Below are 27,673 nucleotides of genomic sequence, written 5' to 3'. Positions count from 1 at the left end.
AAATATTTAATACTATACATAAAGTTTACATTCATTTACCTGAATAAAGCATTTTCTTTAGGTACACGAAAAGAAGAAAAAATAGTTTAGGAACGTAAAATACATATTCATAAACTACATTCGAGTAGTCCTTTTCTTTTCATTGAAATAAACAGAGAAATCAGTAAATATTTCATACGTTATATTACGAAATTATATCAATCGAAAGCAAAATGTGACTATTTAGATCGATTGGACCGATGACCGAGCAATCTCTGATCAAATTTGTGACAATTCACTTGACCATGCAAATCGATGAAATCGTAAGCCATGCGCGTTGTGGGATTGTCAACCGTACATTTCGCATATGCTTTGAATTTCAAACGATCGGTTTCGATTATTTTATCTTGCAGTATGTTTGAATTTATAATACAAGGATATTTCATTTTGATTATAAAAAAAATCTGTCATTTTTTTCACAAAATATAAAAATATAAATATCCTACATTAAAGGATTCAATGATTAATTTTTTTTTATAGTATTAGTAACAGACCCCAGCACAAAAAAATAAGGAAAGAGAAAAATACTCAAATAAATATAGCTTAGACATTTAAAATATTAAGCATCTTACAGCAAACTGTATTAGCATTTAGTCATTAAATTACTGCTTAGAAGTAACTGCTAACTTTTTTGTTGAAGTTTAAATGGAGTGCTGTAGCCTTAATCAAAAAATTAAAATTCCAAAATATATGAATACATTTTTATAATTTTGCAAAATAAAAATTAATAAAAATTTGCTTTTGAGCTTATTACAGTTACAACCTATTTTAACGTATTCACTAATTACTTTTTTACACATTTATTATTATGTATAGTATTTTGCAACATTCTTTTTAAAACATACCCAAAATACTGTATGGTGTATGTGCAGCTTGCATTAAAACCACCAATCCTTTCTAAGAAAAAACAGCATCAATATTACCAAACAATATAAGCTTTTAGTGAAATTGACGCACTGAGCGTAAGTCATAAAATCCATTCGCTAAATTTACGACAAACCGAAGGTTGGTTGGCTTTTTGCAGTTTAAAGTGCCTGCCATAAATTTAAAGTGCGTATCAAATAAAATGCACCAGAAAAGCATTCAGGTTCTTTCAATTTGGTAAGTACCATTATATATTTTATTGACAGCACATAAAATATGCTTTTAAAAATACAATTTTAGTGCCATTGTATAGTTTTTTTAGTATCGGTCATAAATGTCAACGAATTTGCATCCCAAAATAGCGTTCCTAACCTGCACTAAACGGTCAAATGCAGAACAAGCGGGAATACAAATAATCTAATCACACTTCCAGAAGTTGCAACAAAAATGGGCGAGCATCACCACCCCAAAAAATCATTAAAAAATTCAACTGACAAACGACAGACGAAAAAGGTCGAAAAAGCAACTGCTTCCCTCTACACGCAATCAACGTCCGTAATCAAGAGTTCAACCCGCTTCAGAGACGAAGGGAACATACAAACGGGGTTAGAAAAAATATTAATCATTAAAATTTAAATCACTGGCGTGGAATGGTATACATTGAATCATGCCTTCTTTATGGATGGTTTGGAACAATTTTGAAAGCGAGTCTGAAGGAATTTAAAAGCAGATAATTAGTGCTTCAACACGATAACGTGCCTGAAGTTTTGGCGAAATAATCATACTTTAACATCCTTCTATAAACAATAGAGTCAGCTTTACGAGTGTTAAAATCGCTTTGTGACTTTTCAGGTGTTGTATTTTAAATAACATAACTTGCAGTGTAATGTAAACCTCATATACATTAAAATAAAAATCAGTGCACTTACGCAAAGGACCGCGTATAAAGGTAAATAAATACATCAAAACCAGAACAACCTTATTATTTTGACTAAATAATAATACTGAGATCAATTATTAACCAAAAATATGATAAATTCTTTTGTATTGTATACGAATACTACCTGCTAAAATACTTTAATGAGATTATGCAGTCTACTTTTATGATCAAGGCTGTGTATAATGTACATATATATAATTATGGTATATAACTATACTTATTAAGGTTTAAGCAAATTATCATGACCTTGAAAGAAGGACGCAAAAGCACACCTAACAACGAATACCCAGATAAAAAACGACCCACATGGCAACCCTGATAAATAACACATAAATCCACACACACGTTTCATCGATACCGATCTCGGCCATCGTCCGATTGTTTCATTACCGGTAATGGCGGCGAATCCGCGAACGGGTCGCCGACACGTTCGGCCATAATTTTAATGGCCATTATGATTTTATTGCCTCCGTCACTCGCACATGTACATAAGGTAAATCGGCGACTATCGATCGACCGAGTCGCCCCCTGCCACAACGCTGAACTCCACCCTCGAACATGCCACCCGACTCACGCCACCGTACCACCCTCTGCCCGTGGCATCCTATTTCAGCATCTCAGCCTTGCTCAATCCACGACCTATGCAAATGTGCCACCGAGTATATACTCGTAATAATGAATATGATGGTCGGTTGCTAAGGCCAGTTTTTCACGCCCTGCACGCCACGTTGACATTATTAAATCATTTATTTAACATCATCTCTATATTATTGAGGGTTGGAATCTATCCACAGACTTTTTTGATAACTTGTATTTAATGCACTTTAATAGGTATATACACAGATGCTCTTAAATAAGGACAGTTTATTGTTTTGATTTTAGTGTTAAAATTATGTTTAATTAATTATCAACGAAAGACGGTTTTGCACAAAGTTTCGCGTAAAAAAAGGTAATGCAATATTGCTTAAATACTAATAATTACCGTCACATTTTCTGTTGGTAACAATAGCAGTTACACAGCAGTTACTAGAAAATGGATTACAACTTAGTGGTTTCCCAATTATTTTATTAGAATTATGCTATATGCTATATTGCAACTAATACCAAAAGTATTCAAAAATAATGAAACACAATTTCTGACCATCGATTTGGGTTACGAAATTCATATTCTACAATGAAATACAGAGTGAAATTAGTTATTGGTCATAAAGACCTGTTTTAATGTATAAAAACATAATATTGGCTTGACCTTATTTATTCGCGAGATCAACAAAAGCTTCAAAAACCTAATTTTTGGTAGTCGATAAAAATCATAATTATGAAAAAACACTAATTTTTATTACCCTGATACAATATGGATTGAATCGAATCATATTTGTACCGAACTTAAATAATTGTGCAACACTTGCTCTGTCTTTAAATATCATATCAGATATCGCTAGAGAATATTATTTTTTTGTTATCTCCGAACGACACTTCTACGAGGATTCTGATTAATTTATATATAAAACTCCATCTTGGTCAAGCATTTGTCCAGAGACGGACTAACTCGGAATTTGACTCAAGTATACTCGTGCTACTTGAGACGACCAGTTCAACAACGCTCTTGAATCAGCTACATTTATGCAATAAGCGTCACCGAGAAAACCCAGGGAGATTACGATAAATAAATATAGCATGTCAGCTTTGTCCAAAAATAGTAAGTAGTATATCAAGCAAAACATCATAATATGCAAATTGAGTAATTATGAATTTTAGCCTTGAATTACTGCGGTTAAATACTTTTTAATAATTTGTTTTTAAGGTAAGATTTCCGTGTCTTTAAATAATTCGTAAACTTCTTATTATATATGTATAATTTTTAATTCTCCAAACCAATTCATATTTTAAGAGTTTAAAATATATAAATAATTAATAACATTGATATTTTTAAGCAAAATATATAAATTTAAATAGTGCTCCAATTATTAATTTTTTTATTTGACCTGTTGCAATGAGTTTTTTCTGCTAAAAAATATTTAAACAGTGATTCAATTTAAGAAAACTTAAAAAATAGCTTTTAAGAAAATAATGAGGATAATAAAACTGCAAAAGAGTAATATAATGCAATTTTGAAGTTAACGATAATTACGCCGAATAAGGAAAAAAAATATACTGTTTACATATATACAGTATTTGCGTTAACACAGTCAGTTCAAGAGCTATCAATTTCATCATAATTCATAATTGAGAAAGAGATGACAAGTTTTGGTTTACGCCTCTACTATTAGCTCTAAAGCACACGATACGGATATACGTACGTAATACTTATCGTTTGTCAAATTTATTTACAAATTATTATTGACTTTAAAAAATATTAGACATATTAGAAAAAATTCAACGAATGTAAATTAGTAGCAGTAAATATACCTAGCTAAATTATATAAATTTATTGTTTTTATTGATTGCATATACTAGATTTATTGCATCAAAATAAATAAATAAAACACTTAGTTTCATGTGCTAATTTCTAAAAGAAAATCTAGAAAAAACAGTCTCGAATCTGTCCCAAAAATATTTTTTTAAATATGTCATTTCAGTTAAATCATATCGGAATACATTTTCACTAGTAGATATATATTTTTACCAGTGAAAATTTAAATTATCTGGCTAGTGCTAGTAAAATTATACGATTTCAACTTTTCTATATGTAGTAATATATATAAATTTACATACTTATCATTATTTATTTACATTCGATGTATAAATGTTACAGCGAATGTGTTATATTTTCACTAGTTAAGTCCAAATACATTTTCACCAATAGATATATATTTCTACTAGTGAAAATGTAATTTCACTAATAATATGTTTCTCTAAAATGTCCATGAAACTCTATTTGACAGTTGTGAAACGTATATTTACTGTTCAAACCCAAAACTAACCTAACAAAATTTCTAAGACTAATTATAGTTTTAGAACTATCATTAGGTCGAGACAAAATATAAACTAAGCCAACTCATCTGTCCGGGGAAAATAAGCGGAAGAATTTTTTTTTTCGATATTACACTATGTTTAAAAAATATGATAGCTATTCTTACTGATATTATTATGAACTTCTAATATCAAAGGGCTGATCAAAGTATAATCAAACCGAATTTTGGTCAACAGGAAAGCGCAAAAACAATTATCACTTCTTAGAAGTCAAAAATTCACGTCAAAAGCAATAAAATCGTGCCGGCGCCGTCACAATGGGAACGCTCGGCAACGATCGTTCCCACTTCGACGGCGACGGCCCGATTTTTTTTAGGAAAATTTTAAAAATAATTAAAACAGTAGAAGGCGAAGTAGATATATAAATAATTATCTCAGTAAATTACGTTTAAATTTACAGTAATAAATTCTGTAAAAATATTTGAATTTTTATAGTGAAATAGAAAAATAGTACAGCTTGCACAAAAATACAACATAGTATAAATAGTATAAAAACAGAACATTTTTTAAATATCATATCTAAGTAACAATTGTATTAACGCAAGTAAAAATAAAAGTTTCTTCACAAAAATACAAAATAATATTTTCACGCAGTAAGAAAAAGCAACGGCTACAGTGAACATGGGTTAGATAAGAAACGTGCAATTTCCTGTAAGGAGGCATAGAAGTGTTTGCGCCTTTTAATTACAAAGGAAATGGTTGAATAAAACTTGACATTGACGGACTGATAATAATAATTAATTAGTACTATATAATAGTACATACATTGAAAAAAAATATAATGAACTACCTTTATAAAAAATAATAAATTACTAAAGTAGTTCAAGTATTCAAGGCTTAGCGATACTGTCTGTTTGAGTGGCACTCGAATTATTTTAGACTCACACGCCTTTTAAATATTAATGTACCGAAAGGACGCAAATACGCATATAATTATATAGCTGTGGTAACTGTAACATTTCGATGGCAAAAGTAACATCAAAACCTCGCATTATACTTGCAAATATTGTGCTTGTTATGTAAGGATTATAAGAATCACACTGCTTGGTAATTGAATTTAAGGCCTATCATTTACACATTAGTATAACTGAAGCGTAATACATTTATATCGTAGATAAAATTATACAAGCAATAAAACTGAGAGAAATGGTCATTTAATTTTTAATGAATTATTTTCTTAGTAGTTCAACTTCAGAACCATTAGATGCAAATTATGTAGATTGATTCCATAGAGCTTAAATCGCTTTTAATTGGCATTGAAAGGGATCATAACGACATTACTTACACGCGTAAGATGTATGCATTAAATTACAACTGCTGGGTTTCAATTGGCAAATCCTTCAGCATTAAAATCATATTCAGAGCAAATGGTTTAATTTGTCCATATCTCGCCGACAAATCGACACAATTATCTAATAAGGCACACCAGGAGCTAATATAAAGTTGGCAAGGGCATTCGTACGCCGTGGAGAGTTTTAATGGTCATACGCGATGGGAATAATGAAAAATGTATTCTGGCCGGCCAAGAAGTTTTGGCTTCGTGCATTCTTACTATAGCTGAAATTGTATTTTGCGACACAGTATTGCCATACAAATAACGATGGCTTAATGGATATAGTTCTTATTACCATTGAATAAGATTTCAGCTTATTTATCATAAGAGTGCATGAAGTTTATATAATACTTTTACTTGTAACAAATAAACACATATAATGTCTATTTATGTCTTTCAGTGTATAATTAATGGACTGTCATTTTTATGGAACTACTATAAAATTCGATATAAGAAAATGAATATATATTTTTTGCTATTTTAAAGCACTGCTTGTGTGAGTTTCTACAATAATTGCAGTACAACGTAATTAATTTAAGATCACATGAGGAAATATAATATTTCAAAATGATCTGTAGAATTTAGCGTTTCTTTTGCATTGACTAAATACTTAAAATCGCATAAGTAATACATATAATGCATGTATGTATGTATGTCTACATATAGGTTTTCTCTCTATACCAGTCGTACCTTAGCTGTCACACATCCTTTGGGAAAGGTTTTACGACCCACACCTTCCATGATTCCAGCCTTAACTTAAAGGAAAGCTTACTCTTTTTAGTCCCAATATTAGGACTGAAAAATAATACATTTTTTACACTCACAGTTCTTAACTCCATAATTTGTGCTATCGCAAAACTTTTTGTTAGTCTTCAACATTTAAGAGTCTGAGATTTAAAGGTCAAGTCTGTATAAAGTTTACAAGTTGATTCCCGTATTAGAGAAAAAAACATGAAACCCAATTCCTATAATATTTTTTTCAACAAATTCGTCAATTACTTGCAGAAAATCAGCAGCTTTTTTGGTAAAACATTAAGTTTTAAACACTTTTTGAGTTATTCTACGATGTTGAAGTTGGACATCGACTGTTATATTCTTAGCTAAGAATATATTAGAGAGGTGTTTCAGTTTTTTGTTTAATTTAATTTGAAAAAAATGATGAATTCGAAAGCTAAAAAGATTTTATCATAGTTGGGCTGATTTTGTGAGACTTGCTTATTTTTGGAATTAAAAGCGTATTTTTTTTTGTTATAAACAATTAAACATACAAATTAGTAATAATACCGATTGAGTGAAATCGAGCTATATTCTTAGTGAGTATTTCAACTTCCGTGGGTGCATTATTGAGTAAGGTTCTTGCAATTTAATATCGAGTAATATTAAAGAACATAAATAACACCGACGTTTAACGATTTCATATGCACCAGGTAAACACACCTTATTAAGCATATTATTCTTCAAACCACTGTTGTGTAATAAAAACAAATATAGTATAGATTTTCCCTGAAAATGCGTACCTTACAGGTTAAACCTTTAAGCGGTATCGCCGTACATGTACGGCGGTTGATCTTTTACTGTTTTGAAGTACCCTAAATAGTAATATATTTACGTATATAACTGAAGACATAATACATAAAAGACATTATATTTATATAATATTTTTAAAATTAATTCAATGTAAATGATTTATATATAAAATAATAGTAATAAATTCGAGAGTACAAAATAAATTAACATTACAACTAATTATTTACATTAGTTTTATAAAAATATTGAGAACCTCTGAATTGATGTAAAAAAATCCGCAATAACCGAATAATATATTAAAAATATATAAAATAAATTAACGGAATTTCGTAGTAGAAATGTTAGAAAATAAATTATTGAACTAAAATAATATAAAAAAGTACTAAAATAAAAAATCAAAAAAACATTCAGAATCATCATATTTTTTTTTTTAATTCCATTTAAATGCAATATAAATTAATAATAAGAGAAATAATTATGGAAAAATACGCAAAATGCACTCACTTCAATGTGTATAAATTAACTCACATCTCAAAGGGTTATGAACTTCTGCTTAATACAATCCTACACTCTTTACTCGTTTGATATCAAATTTAGATAGTTACTCTTAAGGACCCTGCTTTGTATTGAATGCTATCTATCTGAAATTTACTCAATTTAATTTTAGAAATTTCATTCACGAAGAGTGAAATTTTCACAAAATACTGCCCTCAATATAAATGCATTAAATGCCATTCAATCTAAATTTTACTCAGTTGCACTCTAGAATCATGAGAAATATATGATCACACCTTAAATTCACCATCTCATTGCTTGTATCAAATTTTCCCCATATTGTTAATCTTTGAGATTTACTGAAAATTAAGACTGGGAAAACCTCAAAGGCAAATCAATTAAGACACTTTTTTGTCGCTTTAACGTTAACGTGTGCACTCATTCTGAAGAATCGCCTTTCAATTTTTGTATGTATGGCTCTTGATGACGATCCTTCAAGGATCGGTTTATTTCTATTACATTTAAGCAAATATGGGCCGCTATTAAATATTTTGAAGTTATGTTTTTGTCAAAGCAAAATCAATTACAGAATATTTAAAAATATTAGGCTTATTTTATTTAGGACGAAAACTGTTTTGGAAAACAGTCTAGAAGAAATATTTTAGTAAAATAATGCATAAAGCTATTTAGAAATATTTATTTGCAAGTTTTACTTAATATTATATATATAGAATAAAGCTAGTGAATTATCAATAAAACGTTTCAAAAGCAGTGCTAGATATTAGTTATTCTTAGAACTTGTGATCCTGTACGTGTAACTCTCATATGAGATGGCGTCAATAATACAATACATATCAGAATTAATGAAATACGTATTCCACGATCCCAAAGAAGTTTCTCATTATCGCCGGACATATATCTAACGAGCCACAATCTTTCGATACAAATTGAGACAAGGGTAGAAAGAGAGAGATAGGATAGTACAAACGAAACCATTCGGAAATGTTTCGTGACCCCGAATGAGACATTGCCCCCGCGAGAATTGACCCCGAAAGTGGGAGAGAGGTGAGCCGAGTCCGTGTACCTGTGTGTCTGTGGATTTCGATCCAGCATCGGTGTCACGTACATTTCCGTCTTTTACGTGACGTTCCTGACTTATGCCAGAGGTCGGATTTATGGCAGGACCAAATTTCAATGTTGCGCCGGCAATCTGGAAACGATACGCGTACAAATTTATGTTTCTATGAGCTCATAGTTTTCCGCAGAAAATTACAATGTATAATACGATAAAACCAATTGATTTTCGACATGAAAAAAATAATAATAAAACATGTTCGAAAGCAAATTAAATCGTAAAATGAAGCCTTCTTTGAAAAATGAGTTTCACGAGAGAAAGCATTCTATCGAATTTTTTTTTTTGTAATACAATATTCTGAGAGTCTCGAGGACGTTTATTATTAAATTGCATCCTTCGTGAATGGTTGTATGAGTTCTCAACTTATTTGTTTTCTTATTTTTGTGCTATACGTTATTAGGTTTAATATCATTTTTAATGTAGTGAATATACATCATATTGATTATGAGATTGCGTGTCTTGATTTTGGAAAAAGTCGTACGGAAATTACTTTATGATTAGAGAATATTAATAACAGATATTATTGGTATTTCTCGAGGAAAAGAAGCCAGATTTTGTAATCTTTGATGGTCAGTACTAAAGAGCAAGAACGTGAAGAAGGAAGCGACTGAGCAGAAAGCGAAAAATATTCCTCGAAAACAAAACGAAAATATTGCGAAAACCGTCAGCAATATTTTGTGAACGTTTTATCGTCGAAGTTCATCACTTTTAATGAATTTCCAAAACGCTTTGGGAGCATTAATTATTTGTTTTTGGCAACTTTTGTTATAATTGCAATGACAGGAAATTATCGCGCGCTCTTAATAAAGGAAATTCCTCGAGAGCAGACGGATGCCCTGATCTCATCCATAACTTATGGAAGGCATGCTTTCTTGTTAGCAATGAAATGATCTCAGGAGAAAACCATCTAAGATATGTCACGTCAAGCTCTCGAGGGCGCTTTCGAGTAAAGTGCTGATCGAACACACAGTAGAGCACCTCATAGAAGACCGTTAAGAAAGATTTAACATCAACGTACTCGCCCACTCGATTCCAGTCCATACCTAAAAGTAAATTATTCAATAAATAAAAATCTATACAAGTTTCAAACGACCATCCGCATACACTCCGATCGCTCACGCATTCCACCTCATTCGTAATTATGCTATTTTTATTTACATTTAACTTTGTCACTAGCGCCGGGTGATAATTGTCTGTCGGCACTAATGTAAATTCGTTTTTAATTACTAGGCAATTACTTACATTTGTATAAATTACATCTAATTTATCACCATAATTATTATTAACATAATTTTTTTGATTTAAATGAAAAATATTACTTATTAATATTGGCGCCAACGTTCATAGGTAAATTAAAATCTATATAAAATAAATAAATAATGTATACAATTAATTTAAACACAAATCATATCATTGATTTCACTCCAGTCGATTGTTTTATTTACTGCAACAAATCAATGACTTGTCTGTCTCTGCATTATATAATACATCGCAAAATGAGATTAGCATGATAATGCATCTCAATATTACTGGAAATGGTGACACACTCAATATTGGACAATAGCTGCCATAACGTTCCAATAACCATATAGGATGCCAAAATTGTGCCATGGTTTCCAAATTATTATACCTGATTATATCAACGATGAAGGGATAAATAGTTTCAGTGCTGGTGATATATTTCTCAAATAAATATGTAACCATATAGTACATATTTATGACCTTTATACGATATTGTATTTTATGAATGAACACATTTATACGCTCGCTCGTAAATGAGAGGTTTATTATTGACGTAAGTCGATTTTCATACGTCACGCGTACCAGATACGTATTCGTATCGGCCGCGTAAGGTAAACAGGGCAACATTGTAAATACGTTTGGGACTCTAAGATGAATGTTTCTGGTCCTAATTTAATTCAGTGAATCCCTTAAGATAAGAGCAGTGACGTACGAGCGAGTTATGAACGCAAGCATTCGTGTGTATAATATGTACATTTATGTTAATTTCCCTGCAGCGATCAATTTTGATATTTATCAACGCATGCGCAATTATTTATTGAAGAAATATTAACGCAGGTGTGTATTTTTGCGATTCTATTAAGTGTTTTGCGACGTTATTCTCGAGGGTGTATTTATTGCGTTTATCAAAATTGGGGGACTTTAGACGTCGAAACTTATCATAAATTTGATATATGTCTTGAGAATTATTTAATATATAATGAATAAAGTTATACACAGAAGGAGACATAGAAATACGTACGCAGTTATTTTGGTCTTTGAATATTTTTAATCTAATAAAAAAACAAACATTTAATATGGGCGTCTGAAGCCTCTCAATGGGCCGCAATTTCACGTGCCATTGCTGAGGCCTTAAAATAAAATTTCTTTGTGAATTCGGCCGCAAAAATGCGCGAATTGTGCTCATAAAGCCTATGACGTATAATTTTCCCATTCTCGTATAACAACTATTTCTAATTTTTGGTTTAGTGCTTTTTTACGACTATCACGTGTCGCCTTGCGCGCTTTAAGGCGTCCAAATCTCCAAGTAATACGTACAACAACGCAATTTTCATTTGGTTGATGTGAACTATAATTTTGTCGGCAACAACAAAAAGTTTATGTATTAAATTTACTTTTGACGACTTAATAACATTTCCGCTTTTATAGAAAAATGATTAATATTTAAAAACATACTAATTAAACTAGACGTTTATATAAGTCACAATAACTTTTAATATTAAACGAATACATGTGCCTAGTAATTTTCTAAAACTTTTAAAAATATTTCGTCTGAATGGAACACTATCGTTATAATTTTTTGCATATGATTCTATTACGAATTTCTAGGTCAAGGTTACTTGAAAAATATTATTTAAATCATTAAAAATAAAAAATAACACAGACACACTACATCTGTATTTTTTTATATTCTTTGTTACGTATTCTAAATACGTAAATAAGTAACTATAATATGTCGATGAATAACTTTACTCGGTTTGCAAGAAATTTAACTAAGGGGCTTAAATACATCGTCGACTAGACAAAGTTTTAATTAGATAACGTATTTAACTGAGCCACAAAGGAGATAACGTTTATTTGCATACACAGATTAACAAGCTGAATTCGTCATAAACAAAGCCACTGCATTGTAAATAATAACAAGCGTCAATATAAAGTCGCTCGCTTTAACAAGTGCGTATTCCTCATCAAATAAACATGTCACATGAAAAGCTATCAAAAAAGGAACACCTATAGCCACTATTTTTTATTGTATTGTGCGTTGCAAATTTAAGATTTGCCTTCATAAGATATTTCAACAAATCTTTAGACATTTTGAGAATTGTATTTTTTATAATAAATCCATCCACCACACTAGAAATTAGATTTGAACTTTGTCAGATCTTAGACGACTAATGCATCTCTTTATAAAAAATTAACAGTATAAAATATATTTATTAAAATGTATAGAATATATTTTCTAAATTATTTTGATATGAGTTTGTATACATTTTTATTTGTTCGAAATAATTGCTAGAATGACTTCAAAGGAAATTGTGCAGGGGTTTGATTCTCCACAGTACTATGTCCGGTTAAGTAAATTATAATGAATCAATACGCACAGGACAAATAAGTAACTACTAATCATTCATTTGGTTTACTAAATTAACTGATTGAAGTGGATTATCACAACACAAACCAACCATTTAGGTTAGTAGTCCTATTATGCTGTTGAAATTATTTTTACATAACATGGCACATCTGAAGACAATTATGTGTTTTTTTACCAAAACCTAATTGATTATTTACAAATTAATATGAATTATTAGGATTTAATATGAACAAAAATATTTAACGCTATGCACTCAAACTAAGTTTAGGCAATAATTATAGCTCGCTGTGCTAAAGGCGAAGATGTTTTGATTCCTTACATTTAATCGACGTGCCTTTTAACTTTAAAATATTAGCTTTTAAATCTCCGTGATAATTTCTGAGGTAATTTTGAAATTTATTTTTCGATGCTCCATTATGTGAATTGCTTTAAAGCAGGTATAGAGAACGTACGGCCACGGGCCATATGAGGTCCGCGTAATCATTTGATCTGACTCTGTCAAACTAACCGCAATACCAGATAACATCACACGTCTCACCAAAGAGAAACATTTCATTATAAATAAAGGTCTAAGTTGGCCACTCATTTTTACCTCAAATATATTTTTTTGTTATAAAGCATTAGAATTGTAATTTATGGAACGTACTAATATACAATAAAAATATCATTTGTATTAATTAAATTCATTGTTATAATTTTATAGCCTAGTTTCCAATTATAAGGTATTAAAGTGTACTTAAATCAGCAATATATTCAGTAGTTTCAATAACAATACAAAATACATTTTTATTCAGTACACACATGCGTGCGTAATGTAGCGAATCAATGCGTAATAATACGATTTTCACAGAAGTTCTGTGTCACGAATAGGATTTCAATGTCTGCTATTTAGGTCACGGGGTTGTTTCGCGTACGTGAAAAGAAATTAGTGAAAATTATTATTTCGTGCGCAAACACACAAACGTCGATAAACTATATAACCGCTTTATGTTTGTGTAAAAATAATACAAAAAAAGTTTTAATTTTCCGTCGTCACGAAAGCCGACGATTATCTACCAACTTTGTAGCATTTATTGGGCACCGCGATCGTAGAGAAGCCTTGAACAAGCACTACGAATGAAATAAATAAAAAAACTATTTCATTGCCCGTATAAATAAAATTGACATTCAATTTTTTAATCTTTACCATCGGACGTAAATAAATTCGAAGCGCGACTTGTGTGCTGCCTACGGTTCTCATATTTTATTTCACGCTATATATCTACGAGGGAGTGGTATTAAAAAGTATGGTTTGTACTGTTTTTAATCAGATAAAGGGTATACGATCCATTTCTTAAGACGATTCAATGAACAAATATACAAACTAGTTTTCGTAAACGATTTTTTTCCCGACAATATTATATCTTTCTTTGATTAAAAAAGTATTTTTTTTAATAATTGAAGAGCAATTTATTTATTATTGATGATATAGGGGACCCTATTCTTGACACGCAAAGATTCTCCGGTGCATTGAATGAATATTTCTTTGTTACAAAGCAGCCACGGAAAACAGTATGTAACCGGAAGACAAAATGCACCGTAAGGTCACAACATTCCCGCTGCACAATTCTACATAAGAGATGTCCATCAAGCAAATGTCAGTTTCTAAAGGCGTATACATATTTCGTTGTTCTAAGAAGCGAGTGCAACGATTGGCTGGATGATCGCTTAATGATTGTGATTATTCAATAAGCTTTGCAGCCCTGGTTACATAAGCCTGGTCTCCAATGAGGAAAAAGCAGACATGGGCAGATACTCGAAGAAACCAGCAGACGCCCGTCCGCCCGTGGACAACATACGGTCATGGACGCTTACATTCTGAGAGTGACTCCAGAGAGGGATCGACCTCCGCAATACTGTCGGTGCCACACCAATTAGAACTCTAAGGATCTTCCACGGACATCATCCCTGCGTCAACTTCTCCACCACCACTCGGAGAATAACGATCATTGTCTGTCCACAATATGTAATATAATCTAATAAAAATCTCACTAATTTCCACCTGCGTCTTACTGGCTTAGAATCCCGAAAATGAAAATACTAACATGAAATATGTATTTATTTAAAAGGAGTTGCAGCAATCTCAGACGTTTATTATTTTAAAAGCAAGAAGCGTTCAATTCTTGTAATAATAATAATTGTCTTTGTGACTTATTTATTTTTATAGCTGAGCAAGGTAATCTAAAAATTAAATTGTTTTTCTAAAAAAAATCTCGACTGTTATTATTAAAGCATTAATACTACTAAAGCAACCTGCTTTGCATTTTATTCCAAATTTGATTTCATGTCTGTTTTAGATAGTAAATACTGAAAAAATATTTAATACAATATTTTTGCGTAAGTAAATCCAGCCTTATTTTTGTATCCTTAATCTTCCTCATCTGGTGTAAATAAATTGTGCGAAAACGTGACTCGTGTGTCACTTACGAATCTTTTTTTTAATATTTGCTCATGTGCCGCAAAACCAATATGTATTATCGGCGCGCGCAAAAGCCTAAACATAGATATTATCCGTTTATTTCGATTTTATTGTGCCATAAATACGATTTTACATTCACCGGTATATAAATACGCAATGTGTCGGTTGAATTGTGTAGTGGGATATGAAACGGCGCCGCAATATATCCGCGCGTCGTATTTTTTATAATAAAAATGCCATAACCGAATACGTGAAAGATTCCTTTTGAATTGAGATTGGATCATATATTGGAATTTCATCTTTGAATTGTTTAGCGAAAGATTTAATTTAAAAATGACGAATTCAAATAGTCTGGATTCCGGACGTTGGACTATGCATAGAGAGAAGCGGCTGCGTTTGCAGTCTTCGCTGGTCTGAAACTAAGCAAGCCTCTTCTTGGTTGAAGTCCAAGTTTGGGAGCTCTCAAATTTTAAATGCCTTGAATAAGCAAAAGCTCAAGAGTGAATGCCAGTAGAAGAAGTCTGAAGAGAATTGATTCTCAGTTGCCTGCGTTCCCGAAATTTATATTTATGGCCACCTCTTTTCGGTAGAGCGGGCAATTACAAAAAGCCAGCGAGTTTTTTTTTAATAAATTGCCGTTGGCCGTCAAACAAATGTTCAGGTAACGGCCGTTTTAAGGCAAATCTAAATGCAGACGTTAACTTTTTTCAAGGCAAAGGATATTTTTATCTGTTAAAAGGTTTCTCACGGTTGTGTCGTTTAAACTTTAATTTTAATGTAGAAACACTATTATAAACCGAACTGGCTACTACAATTGTAAATGGGAAAGTGGTGCAATTGATCAACCTGATATTGTATAATATAATATATAAAAAGTAAAAAGTCTTAAAAATATTTTATTCTGGTATTGATTATTCTCAAAACACGCCCTTACATATTACTTAATATTGAAAATTGTAATGCATTGTAAAAACGATTGAATATAAGATTAAAAATAAAATGGTATACTATTTTGCTTGGTTAGACTGCTAAGTAGGAGTTGTATGAATATAGCTACTTTAAATTCAATATTGAAAGCATATTATAATTTAATAAAATCTTTTAAACATTATTTTTAACCGTTGATTGACAAGTCAACCTTTATTGATATACTCTGCGAAAAATCAGGTTAATGGTTTAGGATTGATCAAACATAATATTGAAAATATTATTAAGAAAAAGAGCGCTTAATACAGTTTTTCAAATTGATCGTTAAGCTGAAGGTATGATTGTAAAGGAGAAAAATGAGATTAAATCATTCAAGATGACTGAAATAAAAAATCTTACTGTTGAATATTATAACTAAAAAAGAAAAGAAATGGAAAAAAAGATCTTTGAAGATTAGTTCAAAAACAAATGGATTTATGTATTGAATGAATTTTTGCAAAGTATTGCCACAGAAAGCAGTATTGTTAATAGATAATGGTTATTTGGGAGGTTTATCTAGCTGTACCGTTAGCATCATAAGATTCCCTATCGAGCTCGACGGTTTACCGTTACATTCTAATTAGAATCCACTACTATTTGCCTCTCAGCCATACACCGTGGGGGTGTTACCCTGCGCTTCTAAAGAAATATTCACCATTCTATTTTTATTATATAATAATGCTCTTTTCTTATAATAAATACAAATATTTTATTACTTTTGGAAACAACAGTAGGAACACATTTAATCATGTCTATAATAATTATAGTTATTTAAAAAATCTTTGAAATTCTGCGCAAAATTAAAAAAAATCAGATACATAAGTAGCAAAATTATGGAATGATGTTAGTAGTATTGTAGGTTAATCAAATTTATTCATTTAACAATCCAGAACTGATGCCGATCCCCTAGAAATAGAAGTGGGAGGGGTGTTGCACGCAACGAAGGAGATAAAGCATGCTATTTCGTGTAACGGTACTTCATCCAGACGACATGGGAATCTTATGAAGCGTATCGTTAACGCTAAGGAGATTCAAACGACTATTTCAAAAAGGAAAAAAGTAGATCGTTTTGAAAAAAGGGCTAATGACAATAAGAGATAACAATAATTTCACAGACCACCTACCTGCCAACGTAATAACTACTCGTAAGCACCATAAAACTACTTTTTTGTGCGGAAAAGTGGGATAGACAATGCGTCCATCCTGCGTAAAAACTGCTTTCATCATCTACCCCTTGCATTAATGATTTTTGTAAGTCTCTATAAGGCGTGAACATATTTTTTTTGTTGAAAAATGAAGTGATGCAATTGACCAACCAACATCCGTATCTGTGAATCGACAGAAACGATTTGAAACGAGACGATCAGCCGATTCGAGAGGAAAGGGGCAGAGACAATTCGTTTTTTATGACTAAATGTTCTAAAAAATATATATTTGAACTTTTTTGTTGAATATTTATTATTCACATAAAAAAAAAGGAGAAAATAATATCGTTTTATTGAACAACTTTTGAAAATATGTTATTTGATATTATATGAATTTGTTTTTTTATGTCTTGTCTACGTATGAAATGTGGCATCAAGTTTACTACCGTCAATTTCACGTTTACAGACGCACCAATTATAAATAGCACAGCTTAAATCACTTGCCTCAATACTAGTACGAGAAACAGGAAATTAGGCGATCTTCGCAAAGTATTATATAATTTGATAAAGGCTCTTAAAAATATTGCAAATAAAAAGTTTGAGTACGTTCGATTTTCTTATCAAACAAATACACGTCCACCGAAGTTATGCGCTCGCACTGACAGATGTCCGACTGTCACTTTGAAAGCTAATTTGTTAACGTCGAACAAAAGCAAACTTTACGTGTATATGGTGAGGCTCTTTACATAAACGATGTCGCATTAATATTTACCACTGGGTTACGCGTACATATGTAAATCTATCTAGCGCGACCCCGTCCATAAATTGTTGATGATAATAAAGCCGGATACAAAATTGTGCGGGAATATAATAAAACATGCCAACTTAACGACCCACAACTGTATGACAAAACTAATTAGGTCGCGCAAAATCGCGACACTATTGTATATCCTCAGTAAATTGTGTCACATTCGGAATCCTTGACCTTGCTCCCTAGCGAGTCGCTCGATAACATCGAAACTACCGTAGTTAATTTAACGACTTGACCTTCGATGATTATGATTAACTACGCCTTATTGCTTTAACCTTTACTTAAGAAAATTATTCTCGGATTCGCTCAATTTGCATGAGCACATATTATATTAACAATTTAACGCTTTATTGCTATGCAAGCTTTCATATATAAAATTCATATTCGTTAGGGATTTTCCTTAAAACTTGCTTCCGTAGCTCAGTATTTTATGTGCTTTCTTTTCTCGCATTATATGGGTTCACTGTATATCATTCTAGAGTTTCTCGTTCAATTATGCAGGACGCAACAACAACAAAAAACTTTATTGCAGATGAGAGAAAGGTTCATAAAAATATTAACAACGATCGATCGGAACAAAAAATAAAACGACGGGGGCAACTGTTTAATAATGAACTGAAAAACTTGAGTGTTCTTTATTAATCTGCGCCTTTTTCGAATTTATGTAGTTTGTGAAGTTTAAAGCTTTGCGAAGAGCGTATTTAGGTCAATTCGGGACCCTTGCGCTTAATAAAAATTGGTTGTACGTGTAAAGGCGATTCAGTGCGGACTTGTTTACTAAAATTTGAGATAAACAAGGCGCGACAGTAAAAAAAAGTATTTGTAAACAATTTTTTTCTTCAAAATCAAATCAAACGATACATAGTGCGTTAGCCTATTTTGTGCTGAAACTTTATTTTGAATTAAGACAGTGCCATAACAACAACTAATACCGCAACCCCTGCGGCGTGGTCGGATTCAGCTTAAGCAACCTCTCATAAAACATTGTTAACGCACTAACTTAATAAAGTTTCAAAGTTAAAAATAACACCATTAGATTCGATTTACTTTGTGTAAATTTGTGTAAAACAAAAAAGTGGATCAAGAAGTTAATCAACCAAACATAAGAATAAAAAAATATACATTGTTGTTTTTCGAACCACAAAATAGCTATACTTTATCTAGAACATAGATTTCTGTCGTTAAACAAGGCTCTATAACTTAATTACAAACACATTAACCAACCACAATACATTATCAAGTCAATGTTATCAATCTGACTTATATGTGTCCCTTGCGAGTCCTTAACTGGGCTTCGGAGAATCAACAAAGATCAATATCGCCTTGAAATGACACTGTATAATTAAATGAACATAGTACACGTCTAGTTGCGTAATAAATAAATAATTTATGATATAATATAGCACCTGAACATGCTGATCTCGGGAGCATCGTTAAGGTGAAATATTTTAATAATAAAAAGCTCAACTTAGTTATAAAAAATCCTGAAAGTTTTATGACAAAAGCTGTTCGCAGCTTTTAAACCAGATTTCGGCAAGAGAAAGAATTCTTGATGCAGTTAAACTAATACACTTTGAAGGCTTTGTGCCATGGAGAAACAACTTTCTAGCGCAAAAAATTGCAAGATAAAACTTTAAAAATACTTGAGCTTTCTTTATTTATTTTAATTTTGTCATATAAGGTGAAAGGTTTTTGTATTAAAGCTTACACATTGTGCATCAACTAACAAACAATAGAAAATACGTACACGTGTATTGTATACACTACATCATGTACTCGGAACAAAGAGCTTTTTAATAAGCTCGTAAAAGCTAATATTAGAGTAACATGCAACTCGCCGTCATTTATAGCTAACTTTGTAGAGAGAATTTAATTTATATAATGTTAATACATACTATTTAATAATTAGCCGCCTGGTTGCATGAAAGCTAGTTCGTTCGATGATTATATCCGGAGCTTTCTGTAAACAAGAAAAGACAAAATGTTAATGTAATAATACTATGAAAACAATATATTGATTTTAAGCAGAGAACAACACAATAATATTGGTTAAATCAGTATATCGTATTAATTTAAGAAAATAAATTAATAACTATCAATCTATTTAAAGCATATTTTCAATATTTAGTAAACTGTAATCCTTTAACAACTTAATACAAAACCATCAATCACTTTGACGCAAATCAATCAGTATGGAAAGAAGCGTTGTCTTTTTAGGATCAGATGGTTTCATCACCATATTTGAAAAATAATCACAATCGATGAGATTATCCTACGACCAAAATGATTCACAATATTTTATTATAAAAATAAGGGTTCATTTAATTTTCTTAAGTTGACTTTGATCAGATTTTAACTATTTTCAATCTACGGTTTATTTTCTAGAAATCAAACTTTTTGCTCCTTCAGCTAACTGTCTGAGATAAAAATGATAGACGCATTAAAAAAATTCAACAATCAGCTGTGAATACGATTTTTAGTAGTTACGTCATGCAATATTTCGTATTCCTGTGCAGTTGTCATTTATTTTGTTACAGTTACTAACTTTGGATAATGTTGATTGAATTGTTTTTTATTTTAGGCACTGTAATGTTTTTTTTATAAATTTCTTTACTAATATTTGCGAAGCCAATCAAATTATAAAAAAGTACTAATAATTATGAAAATTTGTACGGATGCTTATGACTAATTTACAGAGGAAAAGTTTCTGTAGATGAAATTATATTTGCTTTAATCACGTGTTTCGACACTTGATAATATGTTTTTTTCGAGGCCAACGATTGACTTTTTGAATAGGTAAAAGTCGCTGAAATAATATCTATATTTGACAAATCATAAAAATATGAAGGGTATTATTTATGCGCACAAGTGTATGATTTAACATCGTCAAAAAAGAAACAAAAAAACAGGCCAGTCAAAATATTAATATATCACAGAATAACAAAAAATGCCCGATGGTATGATGTAATCAGAATTGGGTATACATATATTATATATATAGTCTGATCGAAGCGCTCAAAATTTGTATATAAAAAACTTGCAAAAGTAAATATGTGGATATAAAATAATCTTGAGCAATTTAATAAATAACTAACGCGTGTCACTAATAAATTTAACCTTTTATTTATTTTTTCACTTTCTAGAAGACGAGCAATCTTAACTAAGTTAAGTTACTCGATAATAAATCACCTCACAACGATACACGTAATAGATATGGTTATCTCACGAGGCGTGCTTCGCTATTTTCTCCCTGTATTTTGTAAGATGTAGTTTGCCGCTAAGGTTTCGTGACACGATACACCCTTATTCGTACATGTGTATGCGCGCACGTGTAAAACGAAGGGTTCCTATATCATCATTACGCTAAAGCGGAGTAGTACGTATATCAAATGAATATTAGCTTTCGGACAAATAATTTTGTCGGGGAGAGGAAAAGAGAAAAAAGCCACCGCCGTAACTTTCGCAACGGGCGTTTTACGGGCGCAATAAAGAAAAGGTCGCCGGTTCCGGGATCCCGAGGGTCTCTTGTTTCCGGTGGACTACCTTGGTGGAAAAATTGGCCCGGCAGTGGCGGCCTATTTAGCAATAATCGCGGAATGCGTACTAATTTATTCAGGCGTTTCGAAAATGATTGGGGCCTTTCGAGCTAAAATGGGTTAACCGAGCTGTTAAGAAGTAACGATAACGATTTAATATACGCCATATTTAATAGGCAAAAAAACAGTAATTGAATTTTCATGTTAAAGTATAAGTTTAATAAAAAATAAATTTTTCTTTTAGAGAACTGTAAACAGTCGTGAAATTTAGAGTCAATATCCGATTTGTTAATATTTTTACTGTACATGTAGAGCAAAAAGACATATGTATTACTAATATTTTAAATATATTTACATTGATTCTTCTCGTGCTATTGAGATACAAATACAATGATGGAGTTTTTAAAGACAACTGTTTGTATAAAATATTTATTAAACATTCAACTATTCGAATACTGAATTAAAAATAAATGAAGTATGTATTTAAATATTCGAATATATTTGTATTTTTTTTCTTGGTTTTACCGTTATTAATTGTTTAAGCAATTAGTGCAAAAAATCAATTAAATTTCTGTGAAATAATTATTTTAATTAATCGACAATTACTCTTATAATCGAAAATTTTTTTAACTTTTAAAACATATTCATAACACAATACTTTGAGGGCGTCAAAATAAAAATGCTTAATTTATTTTTACATACTTTTTGATTAGAGACGTCATTTCAGCTTTTTTAAATCACCAGAATTAAGATAAGCTGCGATTATATATTTGATATATAATACATAAAGATCTGATCCGTATCGGCGTTTGTTTGGTAAAGATTTGCGTATAAATAAATCGCGATAGAAATATTGAACTGATTGAAATAAAATCTTTGCAAATTGAAACAAAAAATACAAAAACGTAACATGAACTTTACAAAAAATTGCGACGCACACCTGTTTTTGAGATAAGTAATAAACGATAATAAACGGTGGGCCTTTTCAAGATTATGTTTCGTTCAACGAACAAATTCTGTGAATTTAGGTCATAGTACACACCCCGATAAACATTTTAAATATTTTTCAAAGGCGTAAAAGCATTTTTTTTGTTCAAGAAAAGCGTCTCATTATTTTGCATTACGAACCAAAATCAATGCGCATAAAAAACCATGGATTTTGGAGTGGCACTGGTCACTCATTTATTGAGAGAAAAACGACTACATGTGTTCCTCGAATATACAAATTATTTCATCGTAAGACTTTTAAAATTTCATTGAATATAGTACAAACGAAAATTTTACGAATATTCATATTATTCGAATATTCGATTGTGAACCCTACTATATTCTCAGACATATGCATGGGTTAATTTTAAGCGAAGAGGGCTGAATAAGACGATCTTCAACTAATTTGTTTTAACACTATTTATTCGTTTAGAAACTATTAATGAAAGACAATTTAGTGCACTCTTAAACGCGCTGAAACTAGGTCCAAAAGACGCGTTCGATACCAATGTCGTGTAATATTATTCTAATGAGCGTTGAAATATCTAATTCTTTTTTAAAATTTATTTATTTATTAAAATTATGAGCATCGTGACTTAACAGGTTAACCTAATGCGTCACGATAGCTAAAAGTATTGAATATTTTAAAATTTTAAGATATTTACATATATACGTATGCACACATACAAATTCATATATAAGTAAAACACGAAAACAAGATAAAATAACAGATACATATCACTTGAACAGGTGTGCATTGTCCCACACAAATTGAACCAAAACTCCATATGTGCACAAGAAAATATCAATTTCTCTAAGCACAGTATTGAGCAGACGAACGGCCTTTTCAAGAGAAGAGTTGGCAAGTGCTCCAGTTCTAAACTTTACAGGCAAGAACAGTGGACGCGACCGAAAAGTATAAGCATTTTCCAGAGCACACACTTGGAGCTGCTCGAGCACCTAAGGATTGTCTACGATGCATTTGATTCAATTTCTAGAAGTGTTTAATTATATAAACACTTTTGAGAGTTGACAAATAAACGTATCCCAGCGCTCCCAGAAAAAAAGCACTGAGAAAATTATGAAATTTAAAGTATTTTTAACAAACGTGTGCTGACGGGATAGCAATGGGACACTGCATAGTCGTTGCAGAAAATTTATTTACAGTTTAATTATGCGCCGATCGGCACGTTCTTCTCCCTACGCGTCGTTAAGACAAGTGGTTCCTATCGATATATCAATCCGTGTTGTCAATATACTGCCTAGTTCCACGGTAGCCGAATAAATCGACCCCACGGTTTCACTCATCAGCTCTCATAATAACAAAAATCCAAAACGTTGTGAAAGCTCACATACTAGCGAGTGAAAAATGAAAAATGCAAAATGAGGATTTTTAAAATACAAAATTAAATTTTTTTATTAAGAATTTAATTTGTAAGAATATTTTGACGTGCGAAAGAGAGATTCTCTCAAATAAAATTGACTCTTCATCTACGCGCACACCTGCTAAATTATATGCCAAAGAGAAAAACAGCACAAATAAATATTAATATTTTCTGGTTAAAATTAAATAAAAATTAAATACGACAAAAAGTAAAATAAAACTTTAAAGTAAGTAAAATATGATTTGATTTCTAAAATATTTCACATAGCAAAGAGGTCGAAATCGTAAAAACGCTATAAAAATCTGCATGGAAACTAAAATTGTGAGAAAAAATGACGAGATTTGTAATAATATTAAAGGTCAACTAATAAGGGTTCATTTCGGGGCTCACTTACAATGAATTACACGAACTCGGATCTAGATATATAAAATAATTACAACTAGAGATCTTCTCGTCGACCGACCTCTAGAGTGCGCTGATTAGGTTTCTACTAAATGGAAGTATTAGCAACCCTGCTAACATGGACAACTGACATAAGTCAATCATTAACTTGTGAGTGAGACATTTGAGCCGATGACGTGTTGATACGTCAACACCAACGGACGATCCAGGCTTTGAAATCAATGCAGCTTCGGATCTAGGCACTGCATGATGCCAACAATTCAGCATTAGCTCGCGAGATTAACTATATATGTGCATCCGTACATCAGATTGTATACCGATACATCTGCAATAGTGTTTTTATGTTAAATCGAATTATTTTATCTTCGTGTTATATCTGTATTTAATCTGCGTAATTTCCTCAAACTTCCCATTTTTATATCGAAGCGGATATTAGCCTAAATTTGAATATTATTTATTTCTAGAATTAACAATTTCCTATCCAATCCATATAGAAAGCCAAACGGAAAACAAATATTACGTTATACACTCGTGCTTTTCATCTTCGAGAGTAATCGCCATCGTGACTTTGGTTCATCGTGTCGCTCCTTGGCCGAACACATAAAAGGACGGGTCAAGGTCTCGCCCGACTTTCTATGACTTAGTTTATTGGATTTTGCTATATGCTCCTAATGGAACCGGACACTAAATCAAACACAGTGTCGTTGACTAGCCGAGCCGAAACGCCGTCCCGCGCCGGTCCGTTGTCAAAGCCCTTGAAAGCCTTCGCATCCGTGAAATTGACAATCAAATACGAGAAAACGGCAGAATCCGCAAACGCGGCGGTCGATTTGCGCGATCCGCACAATAATGCCATTTGCGGATCGTTTAATGTTCCCCACTTTCGGGGAGATAACCCAACTCCTTGGCGTGAGCGGAAAAGGGCCAATTAAAACGTTCGCGTTAGACGGTGCCCAATTAGGAATACCAAAAACCGTGAAATTTAACTAACTGTTGCGAAGAATATTAGAGATATTTTAATTTGGTACCAATATTAAAGTATTTCCAATTTATGAGGATTTTTACTTTTGAATGTTAATGTGAAACTTTAATTAATTCAGTGAACAATAATTATTAAGACTCAATGTATGTTTTTTAGACAACGTTGACCCTGACAAAATGTAAAGAAAAACAGTATCTTGCAAAAATTCTACACACCAATCCTCGCATTCACACCGAGCCTGAGACATATTGGGTCAATCCGTTTTGCAAGTTAAATAAAGAATTCTGTGACGACTAAGAAGAACCACCCTCATTTAACCAACAAATGCGGACGTCTAATCTGACGACCCTATTTAAACACTTAAACAATATATGTATGTATGTGTTTAGTAAAGTGTAGGAAAATGGTTCAAAAATATATTTGTGATGAGACAAGCTTCAAATACAAACAATACGATATTCTCTTTTTTTCACGCACTTTTTTATAAATGCACACAATTTCATTTTACGAAACATATAAATTCCAGGATTAGTAAACATAATGTGAAAGTATGCTAAGCATATAATATATTCTCTATGAGCTGAAGTAGCTCATTATTAGAGAATTTCCAATATCTAATATCTACGATCTGGCTCAATTTTAATCAAAGATAACGATATTCATCCGAAGATTAGAAACATCTAGATAAACCTAATTTATGATGATCGATCAGAATTATAAATACTTAATTCCGATCATTCCGATCTCTCAGACAACTTCGTCATTTTTTCTCATGATTTTGCTTTCCATGCATATGTAAGATTTACATTCCGAATTTAAGTATTCTTAATATATATACAGAATTTAATGGATATAAAATCTTTTAAAAATGCATGTTAACGATAAGCCTGATTCTAAACCAGGAATTCAAAAAAACGAAAATAATCTTAAAAAAAAATTTTGACTCAATCCCAAAAATATTTTTATTAAAATACGGAATACATTTTCACAAGTAGATATATATTTTTACCAGTGAAAATATAATTTATCTGTTAGGTGTTAAAACCATATAACTTTTCCATATATAGTAATTTTTTTTACTGCGACACGATTTTATTGCTTTTGACATCAATTTTTGCTTTCTGAGAAGTGATAATTATGACCAAAATTCGATTTTAATATATTTTATCCAATTCTCATTTATTAATTAATTCATAAGTTCAAAATACATGTCAAAAGTAATGAGTCGTCGTCGTACTAGAAATATTCTATATTCTAGACGAGTCTAGGGAAATTTATCGTGACCTTTTCATAATGGGATTTTATTTCCCTTTTTGTGTGAAATTTTGGTGGTTCATGTTAGTTTTTGTCACTAGCTACTTTATTTAATTTAATTTAACACAGAAAGACAATCACTTTTAATTGCACTGTTTTATGTGAAACTACCCCTATTTGTCGTTTTAACTCGTTTCAAGATTATTAAATTGTGATATTTAACAGTGGTTTTTAATTTAAAGATTTTTAAAGTTAGTTAAATAATTTTCACACTAATTTCGGCGAGTCATCGAAATTGGTGTGACAATTTAACTTATGATTAATTAACAGTTTTTACAATTATACTAATTGACGAACTCGCACGAAATGGTTTACATGGCATTACTATTGTAGTTATGTATATGATTATATTTATTTCTGTAATTATATTTGTATAGGTTTTATGATTTATTACCATTTTTTTCATAAAGATTAAATTATATGTTTCATGTAAAAGTATACGCTTATTTATAATTTGTTATTATTTTTTTGTAGTACGTGTAGTTTTTATAATAACGATTTAATAAATGCCAATATGTATATGTGCAAATAAGCTGTGTAAATAATAATATTTACCAGATAAAATACTTTTGCAAATTAAAATTTAGCACATAATTAAAAAATTAAATCTTTCTTATTAAATATATTCTTTAAAAAAATATTTTATTATTAGAGCTAAAAATTCTATAGCAATCATTAGACCATGGAGTTTCTATTGCTTATAAAAAAGACTATGACCTAATAATGCATAAAATTATATAATATTTAATATTAAATATGTGATCACTA

The 27,673-nt window shown here is 31.2% G+C and overlaps 1 protein-coding gene across 5 annotated transcripts in view; it reads right to left on the bottom strand.

The window, feature by feature from the left end:
• LOC148230891 (uncharacterized) overlaps nucleotides 1–27,673 on the bottom strand; it is a 155,579-nt gene that overhangs the window by 65,301 nt on the left and 62,605 nt on the right. For 4 of the 5 annotated variants that reach the window (XM_088193837.1, XM_088193836.1, XM_088193835.1 and 1 more), the window contains exon 2: nucleotides 20,195–20,259. The exons of the other annotated variant lie outside the window; for it this stretch is intronic. The gene's annotated coding sequence lies outside the window, so the exon portion shown is untranslated. The remainder of the gene's footprint in view (nucleotides 1–20,194; nucleotides 20,260–27,673) is intronic. 5 annotated transcript variants of the gene reach the window in all.

This window comes from Plectrocnemia conspersa, unplaced genomic scaffold (genome assembly GCF_051122295.1).
Source record: "Plectrocnemia conspersa isolate PC_06_02 unplaced genomic scaffold, ASM5112229v1 ptg000010l, whole genome shotgun sequence".
NCBI lineage: Eukaryota > Metazoa > Arthropoda > Insecta > Trichoptera > Polycentropodidae > Plectrocnemia > Plectrocnemia conspersa.
The sequence above is the reverse complement of the archived record's forward strand: the minus strand, read 5'-3'. Positions and strand labels throughout refer to the sequence as shown.